Here is a 20,143-nt window from a genome sequence, read left to right as displayed (position 1 = left end):
GAGGCACTCGAGAAACAACTCAAGTCCCCTTAAATGCAACAAGTATATCATCATATCCAGAATAAAACCATAGTATCATCATTGTATCTCATCATGTTCATTGATTAAAGTAAAGCGCTAGCATGAAGCTAACCATAGTAACCCAAAAGGTAATCAAGGACAAGGTAAATAGAAAGTTAGTCCATCCTTATGTTGTTCATAGTTTGCGAGACAGTGAATTATAAAGTAAATGGGATATAATGGGTCAGAGGACACTTGCCTTCACCAAACAGATGCTCAGGATCTTCAATCTCGTAGAACTCGGAGAACCAGATCACTGGGTCGCCAACGGTTGATCCTCGATCCCTCGAAGCTTGGAAACGGATCGCAGTCTATTCGCGACGCAAAGCGAAGACAAACAAGCACAAGCAAACAAACATATCTCTACTATACCTTAAGGGTACAGCGAGGGCATCCACAGCATCACTGTGCCCCCGCCGCCCCGCGCGTCTTCCTCCCCGTGCGCTAATCTCGCCGCCTGCGCCAGCCATCGCCCGCATGACACGAAAGGAATTGATGCCAAGGTCACGGTATCTCGCTCGCGCCCCCACCAACCCCGAGCCCGCCCGCCACCAATCTCGCCGTCGGGTGCCCTTCCTTCCCCGGCTCCCCCAAATGCAGCCCGCCCCCGCTAGCTTCGCGCTCCGCGCGCCCCACCAGCCGCATGAGCCACCGTCGGGATACCTGCCACCTTTGCGCCCCCACCAAACCGGAAGGCGAGATCCGCCGCCAGTTCCACGTGAGGGAGAGGTCACAGTGATGCCGCGCGAGGGAGAGGAAGGAGGATGGGAGCCCAGTCTTCCCAAAAATGCCACCGCCCTCATCACCACGCGAGCCGCCCTCATCACCGCGCGATGGTCGCGCCCCCATCCCACGTTTCCCTCCTTCCCTACCATTCCTCGCAATCATCGCTTGGGGAGGGAGATAAAGGAGGATGGGAGCCCAGCCCGCGCATAGCCTCGTGCCCCCCTCCGCCTCCGGTCGCTGGAGCCCAGCCAGGTCACGGCCTCGTGCCCCACTCCGCCTCCGACAGGCACCACAATGGCAGGAAGACAAGAACCCAACGCCTCCGCCTGCATGTTTGTAAAGGGGCATAAGCCACAAAACCCATCTGATTTCAATTTGATTCGCTGGTGGTGCTCGCAACAGAGGGAATGGTGAACGGCGACGGCGTGGCAGCAACGGGGAAGCTCGTGGAGCTCCCAGCGGCGCCAAGAAGGGGCTCCCCAGGAAGGGCAAGGTAAGCACCTCGTCCTCCAACAACGCCTGATTCCAGATTGGGACAAAAGCCAAGGGATTGGGAGCGGAATATAGAAGTCCTCGTTTCCTCCGGTTCAAAACCTAGAGGAAGTGGTGGCGGTGTCGGATCCTAGCTCGTTTTTGAATACCCTGTGGCTATGGCTGCACCGGTGCCGGCGAGGTAGTCGCCTGGAAGGGCGGGTTTGATCCCCACCTCACTGATGTAGTAGGATTTAGTAATTCGAGAGTTTGGACTTGAATCTATATTTTCTACAAGCTTCTTAGTAATAAGCACTCAAGTCATTGAAGTACGACAATCTAGGTTGGGCTTGGGCAGCAAGAGACATGCATTGTCTTGTTGAAGATCTCACAAACCCTCAACATGCCAACTAAAAAAAAGAAGTCCTCATGTTACAAGTACTGCATATAGTCACCATGTTGAAGTGTTCTGGTGACCATTAATGCCTTTAAATTATCTTGTTGGATATCCTTAATATAAGAGATACATTGCGGTTGCCAAAATGTTGTATTTACAGGAAATAAATGGTGAGATACTATCCAATTCCACCATGTAACATTCAACTGAAGTGCTCTCTTCGATGTTCACTGTTGGAGTGCTAAAAGCATGTTATCCATTTTGTCATGTACTATTTTGTTTCATTCTGACCAACTAATGTGCTTGCTTTAAACAGAGAGGAAAAATAGATATGTGTAAGCTATATTTATTTAAGGAATCTCTATGCTATTTTTATGACAAAAGCTTATTTTTGCAGGCTTCTTCTGGGAGGACATTAAACACCACACAAATTCCTCTTGTTGCGAGCCATCCAGATGTGTATGAGCCATGTGATGATTCCTTTGCCCTTGTTGATGCACTACTCTCAGATAAAGCACAACTCTTGACACTACAACCAAGGTTATGTATGGAGGTAGGGTCTGGTAGTGGTTATGTCATCACCTCGCTTGTAATCATGCTCAGGCAGTTAGGCTCTGGAGCCCAGTACCTAGCAATTGACATCAACCAACATGCTACCGAGACAACTCAAGTGACCCTTGAAGCTCATGGGGTGCATGCATATGTGATTGTTACTGACATCATGTGGTGTTGATAAACGCCTTGCTGGTATGGTTGATGTGGCAATTGTTAACCCTCCTTATGTGCCAACTCCTATGGAAGAAGTCAGATGTGTAGAGGCATTGCTGCGTCTTGGGCAGGCGGTTTGAATGGCCGCCAAGTGATAGACAGGATCCTTCCTGCTGTGCGTGAGATGCTATCAGAAAGAAGGTGGCTGCACATGGTGGCCCTTGAAGATAATGATCCTTCAGACATATGTCATCTGATGAGCGAGATGGGGTATGCATCCCGCGTTATCTTGAAGAGGTGTACTGAGGAGGAGAGCATTTATGTTCTCAAGTTCTGGCGAGATCCACACGCTGTTACAAGTGCGTCGCCGAAATCTTCAGGCTCTGAGTCATGGTTTTCTCAGTTGCATTTCAAATCCCTTTGGCACAAGGGCTCGTAGCAGTTCATGTCCTCACCAGTTTGGCGTCTTCATCAGCTCCAAAACATAGCAAGAGATCTTCTGTAAATCTGAGATGACAGTATGTTTAGATGTGTTTGGATAAAATGGTTATTGTTGGTTTCTGACCATCTCAGGCACAGTGAAAGAATCAAGAATCAGCCTAGCTTGATTGGTTTACCGCAGCTCGTGACACGGGTAAGTGCTGTTGTTGAGTTCAATTCTTTTGTTCTTTCTATTTCGTTGTTTTACTGGGAGAATTTGCTTACCCTGGTAAACAGTACTCATGCCATGTCTTGTGTACTACACAATTCATAGATCCAGAAAAGGGTGCGCAAGAAAGGCACAACTCACTTCAATAAATCCAAGGTATGCTCCATTGTTGCTTTTAAAATCAGCTTTCGAGAGTGAGATTCTCACCGGCCGTTGTCACGTTTGTGTTTCTATGTTATCCATTTTGAAGGATCAGAATGCTAATAGTTCCTACGGCACACATGATATTGTGATAGGATCAACTTGGTTGGACTACCTCAGCTGCTAAACGAGATCAGCTTGGTTGTCTGAGCTCGTAATCCAGTCTTGATCCTTTTCGCTATTCATATGTATACTAGATCAGTAGTTTTTATTTTCTGCTCATATAATATGAGAAAATTGCTTTCTTTTTACTTTATTATGCTTACATTATTGTCGGTGTTTCGACCCTGGGGGGTCCCTAGACCGACGAGTAAATTGTCGCTGCGTGTCCCAGCCTAGATGGGTCGGCGCGAGACGGAACACAAGGGGGAACAAAAGAGGGAACCGCGGCTCGTGTTGTCCTGTGCCCAGGGCGGATGCGCTTGCAGTAGGGGGTTACAAGCGTTCACGAGGGAGAGAGAGAGAGAGCGAGAGCCGATCCGTCGGCTCGTCCTCCCGCGCGGCCACCTTTCTGTACGAGGGCCCTGGACCTTCCTTTTATAGATGTAAGGAGAGGGCCCAGGTGTACAATGGGGGTGTAGCAATGTGCTAAAGTGTCTAGCAGAGGGGAGCCAGAGCCCTATGTACATGCCGATGTGGCTGTCGGAGAGGTTTTGGCGCCCTGTTCATGTGATGTCGTGGCCGTCGGAGGAGCGCTTAAACCCTGTAGGAGCACAGCTGTCGGAGCTGTCGGGTAGAGATGGCAATGGGTAAAAACCCGCTGGGTATTACTTGCCCAAACCCGTACCCGCGAAGAAAAAAATACGCCCGCTAAAAAACCCATACCCATGACGGGTATAAAATTTTGCCCAAACCCATACCCATGCGGGTTTTGGGTACCCAACGGGTTTTCCATACCCACTAACATCAACATAAAAAATAATTCATCATATAAATGACAATCAATACATTAATAAGCTAGCATAAAAGGAACAAGTGACAACTAATTTTAGACTAAAATTTGTTACATGAAGTTTATTTCAATTAGAACATATTCAATTAATAATATTATGAGACATATTTATAAGAAATGTTGATTTTAAGGCGGGTTTTAAAAACCCATGGGTTTGCGGGTATGGGTAGTGGAAGAATAAACCCATGCCCACGTACCCGTTGGGTTTCTATTTGAACCCATTAACAAACCCATGAGTAGAGAAATTGACCCAAACTCATACCCTAATAGAGCAAAAACCCACCGGGTTTCGCGTAGCGGGTACCCATTGCCATCTCTACTGTCGGGTCCTTGCTGACGTCTCCTTGCTTCCGTAGGGGGCTGAGAACCGCCGTCGTCATGGAGCACGCGGGGTGCCATCATTAATTGTTTACCGGGGCGAGCCAGATGGGACGCCGGTCATGTTCCCCGTAGCCTGAGCTAGCTAGGGGTAGGGTAATGATGTACCCCCCTACGGCGTGGTCGGTCCGAGCCCGAGGTCGGGCGAGGCGGTGATTCCTCCGAGGTCGAGGCTGAGTCTGAGCCCTGGGGTCGGGCGAGGCGGAGACCATCTTCCGAGGTCGAGGCTGAGTCCGAGCCCTGGGGTCGGGCGAGGTGGAGTCCATCGTCCGAGGTCGAGGCTGAGTCCGAGCCCTGGGGTCGGGCGAGGCGGAGCTTCCTATGGCGCCCGAGGCTGGACTTGGCTGCTGTCAGCCTCACCCTGGCGGGTGGCACAACAGTCGGAGCGGTGCAGGCGGCGCAGGTCGGTCAGTGGAGGGGTGAAGTGACTGCGGTCACTTCGGCCCTATCGACTGAGGAACGTGCATCAGGATAAGGTGTCAGACGATCCTTGCATTGAATGCTCCTGCGATACGGTCGGTTGGCGAGGCGATCTGGCCAAGGTTGCTTCTCCGCGAAGCCTGCCCGAGCTGGGCCTCGGGCGAGTCGAAGGTGCGCCCGTTGCTTGAGGAGACCCTCGGGCGAGACATGAATCCACCTGGGTCTGCTGTTCTTGCCCGAGGCTGGGCTCGGGCGAGGCGAGATCGTGTCCCTTGAGTGGAGGAGCTTTGACCTGTGTTGTGCCCATCAGGCCTTTGCGGCTTTGTGCTGATGGTGGTTACGAGCCGAGTTTTAGGAGTCTTGGGGGTACTCCTAATTATGGTCCCCGACAGTAGCCCCCGAGCCTCAAAGAGAGTGTTGGTACTCGCTTGGAGGCTTTGTCGCACTTTTTTGCAAGGGGACCGGCCTTTCTCGGTTGCATTTCGTTCCGGTGGGTGTGTGTGAGCGCACCCGCCGGGTGTAGCCCCCGAGGCCTCGTAGGAGTGGTTTGACTCCTTCGAGGTCTTAATGCCTTTCGTGATGCCTCGGTCGGTCTTGCAGTTCCCTCATGCGAACTGGTCGTAGACCGGGTGCATAGTCAGGTTCCGAGTTCTCGGGCTGGTATGTTGACGCTGTCAACGGTTTGGCCGAAGCCGGGTTTGCGAGAGCAGCCCCCGAGCCTCCGCACAGAGCGAGAGGACAGTCAAGGACTGACTCGGCTTTTATCATACGCCCCTTTGTTGCCTTTCCGCAAGGAGGAGGGGGGAAAGCGCCACGTTGCCCTCGGGGGGCGCCGAACGTGGTGTCTCCAGTGAGTTGCTAACGGGTGATCCGAGTGGACGCCCGTGCCCCGTTCGATAAGGGTCGGCTAGTGGCCTAGAGGCGCGCTCCAAAAGTACCTGCAGGTGATTTGCCGGACCCGGTCCCGTTTGATAGGGTCCGAGGGCTCGATGCCTCCCTCTGATGGGATTCCGTTACAGAATCGCTCCTGCTGGTCTCGGAAATGTCCTAGGGTAACTCGGGAGCGTAGCCCGAGCCTCGACCATGTATCGGACGTACCCAGAGTCATCCCTCGCTCTGCGTGTTCTGAGGCGGCTGTCGAACCCTTCGAGGGGCCAGCCTTCGAACCCCTGATCAGTAGTGGGCGCGGAGCCCGAGTGGCCTGAGGCGGCTGTCGAACCCTTCCGAGGGGCCAGCCTTTGAACCTCTGACCAGTAGTGGGCGTGGAGCCTGAGTGCTCTGAGGCGGCTGTCGAACCCTTCCGAGGGGCCAGCCTTCGAACCTCTGATCAGTAGGAGGGCTCGAGGCCCGCTTCCTTCGTGGAGAAGGATCCCTTTCGGAGTATCCCCTTTCCCAGTCCCTGTAGCAAGAGAGAGAAAGGGGAAGAGGAAAAGGATACGAAATTGAACGACGTGGCGCACCTTTTTTGACGCGGTCATTATGGCGGAGGTGAAGCGTCGCCCGCTTCGCCTGCCAAAGGTGTCGCATGCCCTGCCGCGGAGTTAATGCGACGGGACGAGTGGTTCGCGGGGCAGCCGTTGTGCATGCGCGAGCCGTTCGAGGAACGGAACACGGGCGCGTTGTCTTCACGCCGTGGGAGAGGGTTCTCTCGCTGTCCCAGGAGGGGATGTGAGCCTGCAGACGATTTGACTGCTGCTTCCGCCCGCCTGCCGCCGCCATTATTGCCGGCCCACTTTTGGCCATATCGTCCGTCGTGCCTTCTCCCGCGGCTGACTGACTCGTGACCGATGTGCTCGGGTTGCACTGTTGGGCCATGCGCCGGGTTGCCTCGAGTCGCGGCACCGGTTCCGCAGTCAAGAAGGCGCGGTACTGGCGCAAGTGGCGGTGCAGTTTTTCTCACGTAGTAACCGGCGTGCCGGTTACATGACGTGTGGGCCTGGGCCTCCATGCTGGACGCGTCGAAGTCGAAAGGGTGCGCCCCCTTGGCGCAGTTGCATGCCGCCTGCATGGCGGTCCGCCCTTTCACCCGCTGGTTTGGGCGAAGACGGAGGAGTGCTTGTAACTGAGAGCACCTAGAGGGGGGTGAATAGGTGATCCTGTGAAACTTGAAACTTAATCCACAAAAACTTGATTAGGCGTTAGCACAATAATGCCAAGTGGCTAGAGAGGAGTCTCAACAAAACACAATAGCCATAAGAGATCAATCACAGAGATGGCACAATGGTTTATCCCGTGGTTCGGCCAAGACCAACGCTTGCCTACTCCACGTTGTGGCGTCCCAACGGACGAGGGTTGCAATCAACCCCTCTCAAGCGGTCCAAAGACCCACTTGAATACCACGGTGTTTTGCTTGCTTTATTATATCCCGTTTGCGAGGAATCTCCACACTTTGGAGCCTCTCGCCCTTACACTTGAAATTCACAAAGAAGCACGGAGTAAGGGAGGGATGAGCAACACACTCAAGACAAGAAATCACAGCAACACCACGCACACAAGTCGCAACAAGAGCTCACAACACGACTCAATGAGTTCACAACTCAACTAGAGCTCTAGTTGTTATCGCAAGGAATCAAAAGCGCGGAATCGATGTCTTAGTGCTTAGGAATGCTTGGTGTCTCTCCTCCATGCGCCTAGGGGTCCCTTTTATAGCCCCAAGGCAGCTAGGAGCCGTTGAGAGCAATCTGGGAAGGCAATTCTTGCCTTCTGTCGCCTGGCGCACCGGACAGTCCGGTGCGGATTTCCTTCCTTATTTTGTGAAGCCGACCGTTGGCAGCCTTGGAGCCGTTGGCGCACCAGACACTGTCCGGTGCACACCAGACAGTCCGGTGCCCCCTACTAGCCGTTGGCTCGGCCACGTGTCCCGCGCGGCCGACCGTTGGCCCGGCCGACCGTTGGCTCACCGGACAGTCCGGTGCACACCGGACAGTCCGGTGAATTTTAGCCGTACGCCGTTAATTACTTCCCGAGAGCAGCAAGTTCACCTGAGTCTGCCTGGCGCACCGGACACTGTCTGGTGCACCACCGGACAGTCCGGTGCACCCAGACAGAGCTGACTTTGGCTGAACAAAGCCATCTTTAATTCCAACTTTGATTTTTCCTGTTTCCAGCACTTAGACACAATACATTAGTCTCTAAAACTATGTACTAAGTCTGAGAAACATACCTTTATACTTGATTTGTACTTTGTCCACCATTTATCACTTAGGCACTTGTGTTGGACACTAAATCACCAAAACACTTAGAAATGGCCCAAGGGCACATTTCCCTTTCAATCTCCCCCTTTTTGGTGATTTATGCCAACACAACATAAAGCAAGTAGAACAAGTACAATAAGAACTCAAATTTGGCATATATGGATCATTCTTTGCTACCACTTGGTTTGTTTTTGCAAATCAACCTCAAATTCCTATCTCTAGGTCAAAAACACTTGTTGAGACATAACAAGAGTTGTTCCAAGAGAAATTGATCAAAGATTTCAAAAACTCCCCTTTTTCCCATAATTAATCCTTCTCCCCACAAGAGACCAACTTTTGATAATAAGAGGCAAACAAGAGTATTTTGACAAACAAAAACTCTAACTCTACTACTTTCAAATTCACAAGTGGTAGCTGATCAATTTCTTGCTTTGGCCTTATTTTCTCCCCCTTTGGCATCAAGCACCAAAACGGGATCAACTTTGGCCCTCTAACCCCATTGCCTCACCAAAATCTTCAACTAAGAGTAAAAAGGCACTAAGAGTACAAAGATGAACTTGGAATAAGTTACTCTTTCATCGGAGTGCAGTGGAAGTTTTGCATGGTCCAAGTCCACCTTTTCCCTTTCAATCCTCCTTTGAGACTAAATTAAGCAAACTCAAGCACACAGTTAGTCTCAAAGGGTCAAGTTGTAGCACATCTCCCCCTAAATATGTGCATCACTTGCAAATGGACTTGTGAAGTCTGGGGAGTGCTTGTACAACTTGAGCACCATAAATAAACAACAAAATGCATTAAGGAACATGATCAAGGCATAAAACACATGTATGCTAGAAATCAATCCAAGTTCCGCGAATCTAAGACATTTAGCTCACTACGTAACTTGCAAAAGGTCTGCTCATCTAGAGGCTTGGTAAAGATATCGGCTAGCTGGTTCTCGGTGCTAACATGAAACACTTCGATATCCCCCTTTTGTTGGTGGTCTCTCAAAAAGTGATGCCGGATGTCTATGTGCTTTGTGCGGCTGTGTTCAACAGGATTATCCGCCATGCGGATAGCACTCCCATTATCACATAGGAGTGGGACTTTGCTCAAATTGTAGCCAAAGTCCCTGAGGGTTTGCCTCATCCAAAGTAGTTGCGCACAACACTGTCCTGCGGCAACGTACTCGGCCTCAGCGGTGGATAGGGCAACGGAAGTTTATTTCTTAAAACTCCATGACACCAGAGACCTTCCTAAGAATTGGCACGTCCCCGATGTACTCTTCCTATCGACCTTACATCCAGCATAATCGGAGTCTGAATATCCAATTAAGTCAAAGGTAGACCCCTTTGGATACCAGATCCCGAAGCAAGGCGTAGCGACTAAATATCTAAGAATTCGCTTCACCGCCACTAAGTGACATTCCCTTGGATCGGATTGAAATCTAACACACATGCATACACTAAGCATAATGTCCGGTCTACTAGCACATAAATAAAGTAAAGACCCTATCATTGACCGGTATGCCTTTTGATCAACGGACTTACCTCCTTTATTGAGGTCGGTGTGTCCGTCGGTTCCCATTGGAGTCTTTGCGGGCTTGGCGTCCTTCATCCCAAACCGCTTGATCAAGTCTTGCGTGTACTTCGTTTGGGAGATGAAGGTCCCGTCCTTGAGTTGCTTCACTTGGAACCCAAGGAAGTAGTTCAACTCGCCCATCATCGACATTTCGAATTTCTGCATCATCACCCTGCTAAACTCTTCACAAGACTTTTGGTTAGTGGAGCCAAATATTATGTCATCGACATAAATTTGGCACACAAACAGATCACCATCGCAGGTCTTAGTGAAAAGAGTTGGATCGGCTTTCCCAACCTTGAAAGCATTAGCAATTAAAAAGTCTCTAAGGCATTCATACCATGCTCTTGGGGCTTGCTTAAGTCCATAGAGCGCCTTAGAGAGCTTACACACGTGGTCGGGGTACCGTTCATCCTCGAAGCCAGGGGGTTGCTCCACGTACACCTCCTCCTTGATTGGCCCGTTGAGGAAAGCGCTCTTTACATCCATTTGGAACAACCTGAAAGAATGGTGAGCGGCATATGCTAGCAAAATACGAATGGACTCTAGCCTAGCCACAGGAGCAAAAGTCTCCTCAAAGTCCAAACCTGCGACTTGGGCATAACCTTTTGCCACAAGTCGAGCCTTGTTCCTTGTCACCACCCCGTGCTCGTCTTGTTTGTTGCGGAACACCCACTTGGTTCCCACAACATTTTGCTTGGGACGAGGCACCAATGTCCAAACTTCATTCCTCTTGAAGTTGTTGAGCTCCTCTTGCATGGCCAACACCCAGTCCGGATCTAGCAAGGCCTCTTCTACGCTGAAAGGCTCAATAGAAGAGACAAAGGAGTAATGCTCACAAAAATTAACTAATCAAGACCGAGTAGTTACTCCCTTGCTAATGTCACCCAAAATTTGGTCGACGGGATGATCCCTTTGAATCGTCGCTCGAACTTGGGTTGGAGGAGCCGGTTGCGCTTCTTCCTCTATCACATGAACATCTTGTGCTCCCCCTTGATCACACGCCTCTTCTTGATGAACCTGTTCACCGTCTTGAGATGGGGGATGCACCATTGTTGAGGAAGAAGGTTGATCTTGCTCCTTTTGTTCCTGAGGTCGTACATCACCAATCGCCATGGTTCGTATTGCGGCCGTCGGAACATCTTCTTCATCTACATCATCAAGATCAACAACTTGCTCTCTTGGAGAGCCATTAGTCTCATCAAATACAACATCGCTAGAGACTTCAACCAAACCCGATGATTTGTTGAAGACCCTACTGAAAGCTCTCTTGTGGTTTTGGTGTTTGGATGACAACTCAATTAAAGGACTAACAAGTGTGTTAAGTGTTGAACAGGTGCTTAGTGTAAAGCTGACAGGATTCAACACAAGTGAACAAATGTGATGGTCCAAGAACTGGATTATGGATACATGATGGACATCACAAGTAAGATGGACATTGCAAAAGTGATACTCGGGTAAGTAGCTCGGAGACAACTGATCAAGCCAAGGACTGAGGCAAGAAGAGCTTCGAGGTACCAAGTGCACGGGAGAAGGTCAAGGAGACTGAGGAACCCAAAGCCAAGGGTGAAGAAGAAGGCTTGCAAAGTCAAGGGTGATCGAGTTGAGAACAGCTACGACACATCGAGGATCACTACATAAGGACGTGACTTACAACCAATGAGGTAAAAGCTACAGTCATGTGGTGTAAGTCATAAGGCTCAAGATCAAGCTCTAAGAAGGAGATCAAGGTCACTAGAAGGAGAACAAGTGTCAAAACCAGAACTGGAAGCAGCCCAAAAGAGCTAAGTTCATCTTGATCTTTAGTTTGGGTTGTTCCTATGTCTGGAGATGTTCTATGTGACCTTTGCAGGATGTTGGAGCTAAGAAATGTCAATCTAGATCAAGTCAAGCCAACTTGATGATTTATGAGTCCAACATCAAAGCTCAAGCATGTGGAATGCTATAGATTTAATGTTTAAGAGAAGGTATGTTTCTATACTTAGTACATTGGTTTTGTGGACTAATATACTTGTCTAAGTGTTAGAAACAGAAAGAAGAAGAAAAGAAGAGAGGTGCAAAGGGCTTGGCTATGTACAGCCAAGGCAGCTCAGTCTGGCACACCGGACTGTCCGGTGGTGCACCGGACAGTGTCCGGTGCGCCAGGCTGAACTCCAGTGAACAGGCCGCTCTCGGGAGAAGTCTAGCGACGATCGGCTATAATTCACCGGACTGTCCGGTGTACACCGGACTGTCCGGTGAGCCAATGGTCGGCCGGGCCAACGGTCGGCCGCGCAATCTGCGTGGGACACGTGGCCGAGCCAACGGCTAGATGGAGGCACCGGACTGTCCGGTGTGCACCGGACATGTCCGGTGCGCCAACGGCTCCCGCATCTGCAACGGTCGGCTTCGCCATAGAAGGAAAGAAATCGGGCACCGGACAGTGTCCGGTGTGCACCGGACTGTCCGGTGCGCCACCCGACAGAAGGCAAGATTTGCCTTCCTGGTTTGCTTCCAACGGCTCCTAGGCCCCTTGTGCCTATAAAAGGGACCCCTAGGCGCCTCAAGCATAACATAAGTGCAGCCAACAAGTGTAGACATCACTCGAATCAATTCTCACTCTCCCTCGTGTGTGTAACTCTATAGTTTGTGTAGAAGGCACAGCTATAAGCCTTAAGAGAAAGGAGAAGTGCTGCTTAGAGCTAGAGCAAGGTCTTGAGCGTGTCGTTACTCTGCCGGAGTGCTGCCAAGAAGTTTGTAAGCATCCGCGGTTCTGTTGTAACCCCACTCAATAGTGAAAGGCTCCATCTGTCATATTGACAGATCTGAGCAAACGGAGGAAGGAGTTGAAATAGACTCCAAGCCCAGGTGTGGCTAACTCCAACGAGGACTAGGCAAGCATTTCAGGCTTGGCCGAACCTCGGGATAAACCCTTGCGTCTGTGTGCTCTGTTCTATCCTGACTCTCTGCCTTACTCGTTTTTATATCTGCACTTCAATACTTATCTGTGTTATAAGCTTGATTTGAAGTGCAGGACATATTGAGACAGGATCTTCCATTCCGCTGCGACCTACTCGAAGAGTCTTCTCATTCCACTGCGTACTAAGTCTTCGAGTAGAGTAAGAATTTAAGTTTTAAAGTAATAAGTTTTATTCGCCTATTCACCCCCCCCTCTAGGCGACATCCAGATCCTGTTCCCGGGTCAAAGGGAACTTTCAATTGGTATCAGAGCTAGGCCTCTCCAGTGTGGGCTTAGCCGTCCGGAGATAACGATGTCGTCACAAGAGGTAACTGTAGAACTTCTTTTAGGCAATGGCTCTAATTACAAATCTTGGTCTGTCTCTATTTATAATGCTTTCATGAGTGTTGATCCTGATTTGAGACAGATCTTTAGGAGAAGTATTTTTCCATCTGATATTAGTAAAAATCCCTCTAATGATGAACTAAGATGTTTTTCTCTCAATCACCGTGCTTGCAGCATCTTAGTTGATTCTCTTTCTAGAGGTGCTTATTTTGCCATCATGAGTAGTGGTAATAATTTAATTGTTGATGCTCATGATTTATGGAATAGGATTAAAGAAAAATATTTTGTGGCCAATTGTACTACTTCTACTCCCTATGTTGCTTGTGGTACTAACCTTTCAAAGGGAGAAGAAAAACGATGGCAACCAAACGATGAATCCACCTCACCGACAGGTTTGTCTTCCACTAGTTATAAATGTCTTATTGCTAACCATGATAGTGGAGACGAAAGCGATGATGAGGAAGAATATGAGGATGATAGCGAGGATGAGTCTTCATCACCACAAGGTACATTTTCCTGTACTGCTACCACTAATAATAATGACAGGGAAAATGAGACCGGTGATGTGGAAGAAGAGGAGATTCGCCGGTTCTACACCAATCTCAACAAAGAAGACAAAGTGCTCTTGGTTAAGTTGTTGAGTAGGAACAAGGAACAAGGCGAGACGCTTCTCAGGCTAGAGGAGACTCTCATCAAAACCAACGACAGCCTGGAGAAGATGACCAAAGAACATGAGGAGCTAAAGTGCTCTCATGATAATTTGGTCCAACGGTATGAATCTATTTTATTTGAGCAAAGAAATAATCATGATGTATTATCTGATGTTGCTCAACTTAAAACTGAGAATTCTATGCTTAAGGGTCAAGTAGAAATGATAAATTTAGAAAAACTTGCTCTAAGTGAAAAATATGATATGCTATCTCATTCTCATAATGAATTAGTTGATGACCATATCATGCTTAATGTTGCTCATGAGGTTATAATTGCGAACTTAAATTCATGTGAACCTCACTCTCGCACGAGTGCGCATTTGAATTGTATATCACCATGTGCTAACCCCTGCTGTTCAAAAGAAAGCCAATGTTTGAATAAGCATCAAGATGCAGGGTCACAAAAGAAATTGTGTGGGAACAAGAAACAAAGACAACTAAGGAGAAGACGCATTGCTCAACTCTCTCAAGATATCCACGGGCGCGTGGTGAAGAAGCTTGAGAAAGGAAAAACTGCAGCAAGTGTCAAGCTCAATAAGAAGAATGTTCCTAAAAATGAAGAAATCAACATGAGCTTGGAAAAAGGTAAAGATTCAATTAATCATGTTGTTTGCACTGATCTTTTCTCTATGTCATCTAAGAACAAAAAGAGAAAAGGGAAAAGGAGGTGTTTTAAGTGCAACAAGTCAGGACACCTCATCGCATCGTGTCCATACACCAACAAGGGTGAAGGGATAAGGAGATGCTTTGGATGCAATGACAAGAACCACACGATCATTGCTTGTCCTCTACTGTGTGGTGAGCAGGGTCATCTATCGAAGGTATGTAATAACGGTGAGGTCTCTAAGCAAGTAAATTTGTCTCAATCTCATTCGCTTAGGAGACCCAAATCATACACCTGTGCTAGATCTATAACAAGATCACCGAGAACTAGCATAAAGGCTATTTGGGTACCAAAGGCACATTTAGATGATTATGGACCCATACCGAGGTGGGTACCAAACTGTGCTAACTAGACCATGCAGGTACCTTGAGATGAACTGGAGACCCTTGGGAGAGCTTAAGACGGTTAATTCGAACTCTATGCTTAAGCTATCAATTTTAATGTCTATTTATTGATCCAAGGTTGAATTATTGTGCAACACTAATCCCATGTTCATCTCAAGTGAAATAAGGTGAATAGGTCCTTAATCATTATTGGTGAATCAAACAAAGGACCTTGATGAGAATCTGCAACTTGCTCTCCAAAGGACGGTACCCGTGAATTCTAAGTACATAACTGCAATTTAGTATTGCTCTTAAGTTGGCTTGTTGTGCTACCTATCTTTGGAGTAGTGATGCTTTATGATGGCCTGTGTTAAATGAATCATAATGATGTTTGTTTAATCATGACTGGTGCTTTATAGGGAATATATCTTGAATCATTCAATGGGTAGCTTTTCATTTGATATATCCACCATGATTAACTCTCTTAGTGTATGTGGATAAACATGTATCTTTTTGTAAGTCATGCTATGTGTTTTTTCAATGACTAACCTATGTGCAAGCATGATAGTTTTGTTTAGTCCATGTTCACATGATTACTCTGTCTTGGTACTCTGTGTATACCAAAACAAGAAATCCATGTTGTGTCTCTAATGCACCCTCTCGAGCTATGAGGTGCATGAGCAAAAGGAGCCCTAAATTGGTGACAACATGTGCTCTCACTACACAATACCTAAAAGAATGAATCTCATGGCATTCAGGTAAAAGGCAAAGGTATGGAGAATGGAACTATGCAATTTCATTGAATATCTTGAAGTTCCGTTGATTGTGATCATAGCTATGTTCTTGCCTTTCAATTGGTAGTATCTTGGCTTAGGTGCTTTATGCTTTAAAATGTTGTTTCCTTTGGTGTACCTAAGAAAATACTTCTTAATCATGGTGTGCTTAGACATTGTGCTTTATATGTATGATCTTGTCGTTTTTCAATTAGTATATGTGTTGCAATGATCATCATGTGTGAAGCGTGCTTTGGTGTTTTTAAATGTTATATATCATGAGGCATGCATTGTTTCCACTAGTCATAAGTTGTATTATCTCATCTACTCAATTGGTATCTTTTTGTGATATAATTGATATATTATGCCTAGACCAAGGTATGTTTCCCCTTTACTTCTGAGGATGCTAGAACGTGTAAGGTGCAAGTCATTCAAATACTTGATGCACAACTTTAGGGGGAGCACACATAACTTGTGTCTTTTGAGACTAACTGTTTTTTAAGTGATCCTATATAGTCTCAAGGTGGAAAAGGGAAGATGAGCAAGAAATGGAGCGATCAGGACTTGGGTACCTCCACAAGTCTAGTAATTGGTATCTAAAGTTGTAAGTAATTACGTATTTAAAGGTTGCTCGTGCTCTATAATAGTTGGTGATTCTAGATGCTTATCTTGAAATATCATGGAGCTATGACAGTGATGATTTTTCAATTGGTAGCCTTGGTAGTGTGCTTCAATTGGTATCTTTTGGTAATCACTAGAATAGAAGTTTCTTCTTGTGCCCAATACTATAACTTGTTCTAAGTTTGGTGTCTTAGCAACAAGAAAAGGTTAGGATAAAGAATCAGGCACAAGTGGGGAAAAGCTCTCGAGAGATTAAATACTCTCAAGATGGGAAGTACACTACAACATGGTAAAGGTACAAAAGGAAGTAGTAATCTTTTTGCGTATTTGTATCTTACTTAAATGTTGGTAGTGCATATGCTCAATAAGTAAGGGGGAGTTTTGATAATGTGTCTCTCCTCCTTAACACCCTGCTGTCCCTTGACATCATCCTATGTTCTTGCTTGAATATGGTTTTGGTGTTTGATGTCAAAGGGGGAGAATATGTGCATTAAAGCTTATCTCAACCTGAGAGGAAAGCTTATCCTAAGGGGTGATGTGTTAGTTTGAGCTTTGCTAGTGTGTTATTCATATGCTTCTTGCAGTATTATATGTGTTGCATCATATGGACTAGTGCTTCCGTTGCTATGAATTAATTGGCATCTATTGTGTTCATTCTGAAATAGACAGTCATGTGGATAATGATGCATGTGGTTTATGGTGCTTAAGATTGCTTTAAATTAGTATCTGAGTTTAAATTGGTATCTTAATGGTGAATAGTGGTAGGTTGATATTCCTGTGAGATATCCACTAAATTGAATGGTGTTTAACTCTGATTACGTGCATTGTGTGTTATAGCATCATGGTTTGATCTTTGACACAATGCATTTCAAAAAGTGCTAAGGTGTAGAAATGCTTCGAATTGCCTAAGTATGTGCAAATTGGCATATTAGGCCAAAATTATGATTTTGAAGTAAGCACATATTTAGGGGGAGCAATTCTATAAACTTAGATTTCAAAGTTTGTGCTTTAAATCATATTCTAATGTAAGCTTTAATTGCGTTGCCATCAATCACCAAAAAGGGGGAGATTGAAAGCTCTCTTGTGGTTTTGGTGTTTGGATGACAACTCAATTAAAGGACTAACAAGTGTGTTAAGTGTTGAACAGGTGCTTAGTGTAAAGCTGACAGGATTCAACACAAGTGAACAAATGTGATGGTCCAAGAACTGGATTATGGATACATGATGGACATCACAAGTAAGATGGACATTGCAAAAGTGATACTCGGGTAAGTAGCTCGGAGACAACTGATCAAGCCAAGGACTGAGGCAAGAAGAGCTTCGAGGTACCAAGTGCACGGGAGAAGGTCAAGGAGACTGAGGAACCCAAAGCCAAGGGTGAAGAAGAAGGCTTGCAAAGTCAAGGGTGATCGAGTTGAGAACAGCTACGACACATCGAGGATCACTACATAAGGACGTGACTTACAACCAATGAGGTAAAAGCTACAGTCATGTGGTGTAAGTCATAAGGCTCAAGATCAAGCTCTAAGAAGGAGATCAAGGTCACTAGAAGGAGAACAAGTGTCAAAACCAGAACTGGAAGCAGCCCAAAAGAGCTAAGTTCATCTTGATCTTTAGTTTGGGTTGTTCCTATGTCTGGAGATGTTCTATGTGACCTTTGCAGGATGTTGGAGCTAAGAAATGTCAATCTAGATCAAGTCAAGCCAACTTGATGATTTATGAGTCCAACATCAAAGCTCAAGCATGTGGAATGCTATAGATTTAATGTTTAAGAGAAGGTATGTTTCTATACTTAGTACATTGGTTTTGTGGACTAATATACTTGTCTAAGTGTTAGAAACAGAAAGAAGAAGAAAAGAAGAGAGGTGCAAAGGGCTTGGCTATGTACAGCCAAGGCAGCTCAGTCTGGCACACCGGACTGTCCGGTGGTGCACCGGACAGTGTCCGGTGGTGCACCGGACAGTGTCCGGTGCGCCAGGCTGAACTCCAGTGAACAGGCCGCTCTCGGGAGAAGTCTGGCGACGATCGGCTATAATTCACCGGACTGTCCGGTGTACACCGGACTGTCCGGTGAGCCAATGGTCGGCCGGGCCAACGGTCGGCCGCGCAATCTGCGCGGGACACGTGGCCGAGCCAACGGCTAGATGGAGGCACCGGACTGTCCGGTGTGCACCGGACATGTCCGGTGCGCCAACGGCTCCCGCATCTGCAACGGTCGGCTTCGCCATAGAAGGAAAGAAATTGGGCACCGGACAGTGTCCGGTGTGCACCGGACTGTCCGGTGCGCCACCCGACAGAAGGCAAGATTTGCCTTCCTGGTTTGCTTCCAACGGCTCCTAGGCCCCTTGTGCCTATAAAAGGGACCCCTAGGCGCCTCAAGCATAACATAAGTGCAGCCAACAAGTGTAGACATCACTCGAATCAATTCTCACTCTCCCTCGTGTGTGTAACTCTATAGTTTGTGTAGAAGGCACAGCTATAAGCCTTAAGAGAAAGGAGAAGTGCTGCTTAGAGCTAGAGCAAGGTCTTGAGCGTGTCGTTACTCTGCCGGAGTGCTGCCAAGAAGTTTGTAAGCAGCCGCGGTTCTGTTGTAACCCCACTCAATAGTGAAAGGCTCCATCTGTCATATTGACAGATCTGAGCAAACGGAGGAAGGAGTTGAAATAGACTCCAAGCCCAGGTGTGGCTAACTCCAACGAGGACTAGGCAAGCGTTTCAGGCTTGGCCGAACCTCGGGATAAACCCTTGCGTCTGTGTGCTCTGTTCTATCCTGACTCTCTGCCTTACTCGTTTTTATATCTGCACTTCAATACTTATCTGTGTTATAAGCTTGATTTGAAGTGCAGGACATATTGAGACAGGATCTTCCATTCCGCTGCGACCTACTCGAAGAGTCTTCTCATTCCACTGCGTACTAAGTCTTCGAGTAGAGTAAGAATTTAAGTTTTAAAGTAATAAGTTTTATTCGCCTATTCACCCCCCCCTCTAGGCGACATCCAGATCCTGTTCCCGGGTCAAAGGGAACTTTCACCTACACGCCTTTGTATTTGAATCATAACCTAACAAAAACCCTTCTACAGCTTTGGGAGCAAATTTAGAATTCCTACCCTTCTTCACTAGAATGTAGCATTTACTCTCAAAAACTCGGAAGTACGAAACATTGGGTTTGTTACCTGTTAGTAGCTCGTATGACGTCTTCTTGAGGAGGCGATGAAGGTAGACCCTGTTGATGGCGTGGCAAGCCGTGTTCACGGCTTCCGACCAAAAGCGCTCGGGGGTCTTGAACTCTCCAAGCATCGTCCTCGTCATGTCTATAAGCGTCATGTTCTTCCTCTCTACCACACCATTTTGCTGTGGTGTGTAGGGAGCGGAGAACTCGTGCTTGATCCCTTCCTCCTCAAGGTACTCTTCCACTTGAAGGTTCTTGAACTCGGACCCATTGTCGCTCCTTATCTTCTTCACCTTGAGCTCAAACTCGTTTTGAGCTCTCCTTAGGAAGCGCTTGAGGGTCCCTTGGGTTTCAGATTTATCCTGCAAAAGGAATACCCAAGTGAAGCGGGAAAAGTCATCAACAATAACTAGACCATACTTACTTCCTCCTATGCTTAGATAGGCGACGGGTCCGAAGAGGTCCATATGTAGCAGCTCCAGAGGTCTTGATGTGGTCATCACATTCTTGCTGTGATGCGCTCCTCCCACTTGTTTACCTGCTTGACAAGCTGCACAAGGTCTATCTTTTTCGAAAGTAACATTGGTTAGACCTATCACGTGTTCTCCCTTTAGAAGCTTGTGAAGGTTCTTCATCCCCACATGTGCTAAGCGGCGATGCCACAGCCAGCCCATGCTAGTCTTAGCAATTAAGCATGCATCTAGACCGGCCTCCTCTTTTGCAAAATCAACTAAATAAAGTTTGTCGTCTAATACACCCTTAAAAGCTAATGAACCATCACTTCTTTTAAAGACAGACACATCTACATTTGTGAATAGACAATTATATCCCATTTTGCATAATTGACTAACAGATAACAAATTATATCCAAGAGACTCAACTAA

At 47.3% G+C, this 20,143-nt stretch overlaps 1 pseudogene; it reads left to right on the top strand.

The window, feature by feature from the left end:
- The first annotated feature begins 1,193 nt into the window (after positions 1 to 1,193).
- On the top strand, positions 1,194 to 2,901 carry LOC103635989 (methyltransferase N6AMT1-like; annotated as a pseudogene).
- The last annotated feature ends 17,242 nt before the right edge of the window (positions 2,902 to 20,143 follow it).

The sequence above is a fragment of the Zea mays genome, chromosome 8 (genome assembly GCF_902167145.1).
Source record: "Zea mays cultivar B73 chromosome 8, Zm-B73-REFERENCE-NAM-5.0, whole genome shotgun sequence".
Taxonomy (NCBI): Eukaryota; Viridiplantae; Streptophyta; class Magnoliopsida; order Poales; family Poaceae; genus Zea; species Zea mays.
This window is presented reverse-complemented; position numbering and strand designations above follow the sequence as displayed.